We start from the raw sequence: 6427 nt of genomic DNA on the forward strand, positions 1-6427 counted from the left end.
AGAGAGAGAGAGAGAGAGAGAGAGAGAGAGAGAGAGAGAGAGAGAGAGAGAGAGATGCTCAGATGTAGCTCTCTAGGTTTTAACTAAAATCTAAGCTATTTTATTTTGTTACCAAAATGAGTTTTCTAGATTCATAAATTTTATAAAGAAAAGTAAGAAAGTATTTCTAGTATGAAAGTGAGGTACAAGAGATGAACGTTTACTTTTCAGCATATTTTTGATAAAGATGCTAAGTGGAAAGGAAATGCTTTGGGATGGGAAGGATTTTGTGTGGTTTAGCAGGATCCCAACCACCTGCTGTGCTGCAGAACTGGAGAGGATTGACTCCCAGGCTGTGTCTCACTTTTCCTGTGTGCCAATTCCTTCTGAGAACACAGCCGCATGGGCTTCGGAGAGTCTGGGGGCAGTCATCTCGAACCACATCAGCAGTTGAAAACCCCCAGGAACAGAGTGGAAAACCCCACTGGTGACATTTCTTCTGATGCTCAGCCTTTATAACACAATTCTTAAGTATTTTATATTTAGAGCTTTTGAAAATTGTCTGAGGTCTTCATTCTTTGTCCCGGCATGCTTTCCTAAACGACAGGGATACTGATGATGTTGGTCTTAGGAAAACTCCAGACAAGAGTGATGATGTCACCACTTCTCACTGACAATGTTTTTATTCTGACAGTTGCCCACTCAAGTCTCCACACTTTATTTGATCTGAGTCTTCACCTTTAAAAAGATTCCAATCTTTTTTTATTGCCATAAAATAATTCTTCCATTATTCAGTGTAGTTGGAAGAAAATCTAGTTTATAGATTGACAAAGACTTGTTTTATGTCTTCCAAAAGGAGCTCTGTTTTGGTGGGAACTTATTTTTAGATATAAAACACCTACAGTGCAAATGACAGGGTTTCTTCTAAGAGAAACAGAAGAATATTAACTGGCTTCTACTGGCTGGCTACTGCTCTTGATAGTGGAATCGTTAAGATTCAATGAATTCCCCAATACAACAGTTACTATATCAGCACAGCCTGTTCTGATGACCATCCATATTGTAAATATGTATATGAATACTGTAAATATGTAAATATTATATGTCCTTTGAAATGATGCCTAGCCACACCTTTTAACCACACTAACTCCAGTTCATAGGGTTCAAATTCCACAGGATACAGGTATGGGCCACCATCAGGGCTGGAAGGCTCTGGAAATCCTAAGACACACTCAGACTCCAGCCTGAATTGGAGTTTCTCCAACTCTCTTGACTCAAAGGCTTGAACTGATTCTTCATATTCAAAGTGTCCAAAACCAGTCAGTGACAAGAGCATCATGGTGTTCTGATCAGTTCAATTAGTTATTTTTAATCAAAATTGGACAAATGTTAGAGCCAAAAGCTACCTCGCTGATGGTGTAGGCATAGATACTGGGAATCTTCAAGACAGGCTGGCTTTACTAAAAATAATAAAGGCACATTTTAGGAAAAGATTCGTGCTCAAAACATAGGACACGTAGAGACAACATTATTTTTAAAAGAGAGAATGTGTAACCTAAGAGACGTTGCCTTGTGAGCCCACATTCTCCTCTGAAATTAGTCTTCAGTGTAGCTCACAGTACAATTAGTTGAGGTTGTAGAAAGACTAAATAACAGTCCTATTTTGCCAATGAAAAGTAAACAGGCCATATTACAAAATGACTCCTGTTGGAACTATTTTCTTTTGTGGTAGTAAAAAGAGGACGAAGGTAGGGTTATGTCCACAGAATCTACAGAATCTCCATCTTCCACAAGTCTGCATTGTGTCTGCCCAACTGTCATTAATGTTTGTTACACGGAGAAAGGACATTTTTGTTGAGAAAAAAATTCAAAATGATACTGTTATTATCTGATTTAGCCTGTATTATGACTGTCTGTTTACTTACCCAAGCCAAAAATCTGATATAATACCAAATAGTAAGCAAAGGAAATATTAGCCGTCAGGAAGAGCTAGAGTAATTTAGACATGAAAGGCCAATCATTTCTAAAATTAGAACCTAGTTATTCCACATGAGGCTTTGGGTATGAAATCAAGCTGGCCAGAAGGAAAAGCTAGAATTTAAAAAATAACGATTTACTTCAAACCCTCAAAACATCAACTAAAATATTTCATAACTATAGTAACTATAGAAACAAGGAGCAAGTGAGTCAGCCTAGTTACAGAGCATCAAGGAACATGCAGAGAATTGGGGGCGAGTAATAAAAACACCATTCCCTGTCGCATCTGCTATTTTTATTTATTTTTGTTTATTTTAACTGTGAGTAGAATACTATTTTTAAAATAATGTTTTTATTAATTCTTTGAGAATTTCATACAATGAATTTGATCATATTTATTCCCCTCCCCCTAATTCTTCCAGATCTCCTCCTACATATTCTCTCTTTCTGAGATATGATAATATTCTTACTATTTTGAATAAGTGAATGTTATGTCTATATGAATGTGATGCTACCAAAGACCAAAAATAAATAAATAAGTAAATAAATAAATAAATAAATAAATAAATAACAAAGAAACGGAAATAGAATGACATATATTAGTTTTTGAAATGTTACAACCAAACATCTGATGAAAGCAAGAAGAATTTATTTGGTTTACAGTTGACAGGAAGTCACGGCGGCTGGAGCTTCAGGAAGCAGAATACCCTGAATGCTAGTGCTCAGCTCCCGTTTCCTTCTTGTTCAGTCTGACAGCTAGGGTGAGTCTGCTCACCTCAGATAACCCTCACAGGCACGCCCAGAGGCTCCTCTCCTAGATGATTCTAGAGCCTGCCAATTGACGAGCAGTATTAACCAACTTATGCATGATGGCTAATAATGTCAGTATGATCCAGGGACTATTTCCTTTACGGCTTTAGCAGCTATTTCTATTTTCTGAAGACTTCTTTCCAGTCTATACATACTCATTTTTATTAGATTTTAGGAATAAGCATTCTTAGTTCCATGGGACATAAAGCAGTGTCGTAAACATCACCTGACAACATCTACAACTTATCCCAGAGCTCCCTCTACTTTGCTGTAACCTCTTACCTGGCCTCCCCAACCACATAGTAGTATGTAACTATGTAAATTGAGGACCCTCCTTGCTCTCTGACTATGTAACATTCATAACCACTTGTCCAGTGGAGCACATTCTTAGACCACAGCCATCCTTTGCTGGTTAGGAACAAACCATCTCCTGTTCCTTTTGAGGCAAGAACTGTGTTTCTGCATCAACAGATCCAGAAAAACACCTAGAAGCATATGTAGTGACATTCCAGGAGGAGGAGTTAAAGATATTGAAATAACAGGCAAGAACATGCCAAATAATGAAAACGATAAGTCTACAAATAAAAATGACAATGAACACTGATCAGATTACAACAAGACAGAGCAACTGCAGACATAGTGACATAGTCAAAAGACAAGAAGGCACAGCAATCAATAAAAATGTTCTATAAAGGCAACTATGACAAGAAGAACAACTCACCTCATTACAAACAATGGAGAACACAGTAGTGAGATGGTATATCCAAAATACCCCCAAAACTCAAACAAAAACAAATCCCCAAACTCTAAACCCTACATCCTGTTCAATAGGAATAGCCTGTAAACGTCTCTCATACTGAAGACCTAAGACATTCTCATTCAAACAAAGAATGAGCCAACTCCTCACTAGCATCTGTGCCTGTGAGAGTTTCTAAAATAAGTTATTTGAGATAGAAGGAAGTAGCTTCAGAGAGCAATTTCATTCATAACACAATATGTAGTGTACCAATAAAGCTCATTATGTGGGCAATTACAAAAGCCAGGCCACACATACACACTTCTGCTCTCATAAGCAACTTAAAGTTAATTTCATAAACCACTCACAGAGTGATGCTTCAAGGTCTCAGGTGCAGATGTAAGAGACAGGGCAGTCATCACAGGAGAGAGATGCTAAGGCAGGGATAAATCGGTGTGTGAAAAGGAAATCTTCAGGGCAATGTGCATCCACAGGAGGAAATCTACAGTGCTAGCAGTGGTAGCTGTATTTTCTGTCTTACCATCTTTACAAAGGGCTAGAGGGCTGGTTCAATTGATCAAGTGCCTTCTGTGCAAGAATGAGGGACTGAGCTTGGACCAACAGCACCAGTAAATGCTGGTGGGTCTGTAAGACAAGTGCTGGAGTTGGGGACAGAGAAGGGTAGCTCTCTGGAGTTAGTTGGGTAACCCAGCTTGGCCAATTTTGTGAGTTCCAGGTTCAGTGACTGAGCCTGTCTCAAAAAGTAAGTTGCAGAGCAATAGAAGAAGATGTTCAACACTGAGTTCTGCTCACTCCCCCAGTGTGTGCACATACAAGTGTATGCACCTGTTTACACACCCATATGAACACATACACACACATACAAAAACCATGTAAAATAATTGTCACTGTAATTTTGGGTGTCTCAGATAAACATTATATAATCCTTTGTTGGAATCTAGGGAATCACCTTATCATGCTTTCTGGGATAATTCTGGGTTTAGAGCAAGGAGACATGGGCTTCATGATCCTTGCTGTGGCTGAGAACAAATCCAACATTTATTTAAAATGGATGCTTAAGTGATAGAAAATTATAGGAATTCACCACACAGCAATAAAAATAAGACAGCTGGCATGAGTATAGTAATCTCAGACAAAATCAGTCTCAAGATGAGAAATTTCACTTGAGACTGAGAGTCGTTTATAGTGATGAAGGAACAGCTATATTAGGAGGGGATGCTAACTGAAAACATCTATGCACTTAACAAGAGAACCTCTAAATCCGAAAAGCAAACTCCAGCAGAAAGAACAATGAGTAATTCAACAAGGATATTTGAAGCTTTTCCTGCCTCGGTCTCAGCAATGGACAGAACAAATAGACAGTAAGTCAAGATGACCACAGAAAGCTAATGGAGGATTATCAGTGAATTTGAACTAAATAACATCTATGGAACACTTCACCTAAGCTCAGCGAATATATACACATTCCTCTCAATCGAACACAAATATTCCCCAGGAGAGACAATGTGCTGGTCCTAGAACAGCGGCTCCACTGTGACCCTTTCATACAGTTCCTTATTTTGTCGCAACCTCCAGTCATAAAGTTATTTTTGTTGCTACTTAATAACTAAATTTGCTACTGTTGTGAATCATTATGTAAATATTTGTGTTTCCCAGTGATCTTAGGTGGCTTCCACGAAAGGGTCATTTGATTCCAGAGGGGGTCGAGACCCACAGGTTGAGAACCATGGTCCTAAAACAATTGGGTGAGGAGAACTGTCTGCTGCATCACCAATGAGGTGAACAAGCACATAATTATTGATACTCTGAACTCAGATGTCCCAGAATGTAGGAAGAGTCTATGACTGTTCTACTCTACTGTTTGGAGTTTCTGAATTCTGAGAAGACACAGACAATCCTTTTAAAGGATTTTAACTGCTTAAGTCAGCTCTATTCATTACCTAAATGCCAAGTAAGAACTGAATCCTGCATCTGAATATTCCTTCCAGGCAGCTCCTTAACAAGGCCCGAGAGAGAAGCTAGAAGGTTTCCAGCCTTGGCATGGCTGCTTTCTCCCAAGTCTTCTGGCTTCCCCAGAGGATGGCCCTTTCCACCCACCCTTCAGTATAGATGTAGTCCACACAGACTACACAGAAAAGTCATCCCCACACAGAAAAGTTCCAGACCAGGAGGCTTCATTGTCAGATTCTACCAAACATTTAGAGAATAAATAATGCCATTTTTTTAAAAAAGAACTCTTCAGGGGAGTAGAGAGGAGAATATTTCTCAGCTTATTCTGTGAGGCTGGTACCAAAACTGGAATGGGATCACACAAAAATGAAGATTCCACACTAAGTAACAGCCTCCACAATAAAACATAACAAGAGAATTATTTTTATATATTATCAGGTAGGACTTATCCCAGGAATTCAAGGTTGGTTTAATAATTAGAAGTCAGTTAATTTAGGATATCGATGAAACAAAAGGGAGGAAATTTATCAATGAGGAATAGCATTTGACAAAAATGCAGCAGTCTATAGGTTTACAGTACACATTAAACTAACTACAAACAGAAGGGAACTTCCTTAACAGTGTTTCTAAAAACCCATCGCTGACCCTCACCGGAAGGTGTGAGACTGAGTATTGCTTTCAGAATCCTAAGAAAGGGAAGAGCATCCTTAAATTCATCCCATTCAGGGTGGCCTCAGAAGTTCTAAGCAGCATGTTAAAAGAAGAAAACAGTTGCATAGGCAGTAAAACAGTATGGCCACATATGGTCATATACGTGAGTCCTGAGGAATGAACAGATTTATAAGACCAGTTTCCCCAAGGCTGCATATCACAAGGTCAATATACAAAACTCAATTATGTTAAATGAAGAAGATGATAGTTCTCGTGTCAATATTGTCAAAATGCTAAACACTT

At 38.6% G+C, this 6427-nt stretch overlaps 1 pseudogene; it reads right to left on the minus strand.

Moving 5' to 3' along the window:
• LOC114636175 overlaps positions 1-1318 on the minus strand; it is a 6251-nt pseudogene extending 4933 nt beyond the window's left edge.
• Positions 1319-6427: the final 5109 nt, after the last annotated feature.

The sequence above is a fragment of the Grammomys surdaster genome, unplaced genomic scaffold (assembly GCF_004785775.1).
Source record: "Grammomys surdaster isolate TR1022 unplaced genomic scaffold, NIH_TR_1.0 122793, whole genome shotgun sequence".
In the NCBI taxonomy this organism is placed as follows: domain Eukaryota; kingdom Metazoa; phylum Chordata; class Mammalia; order Rodentia; family Muridae; genus Grammomys; species Grammomys surdaster.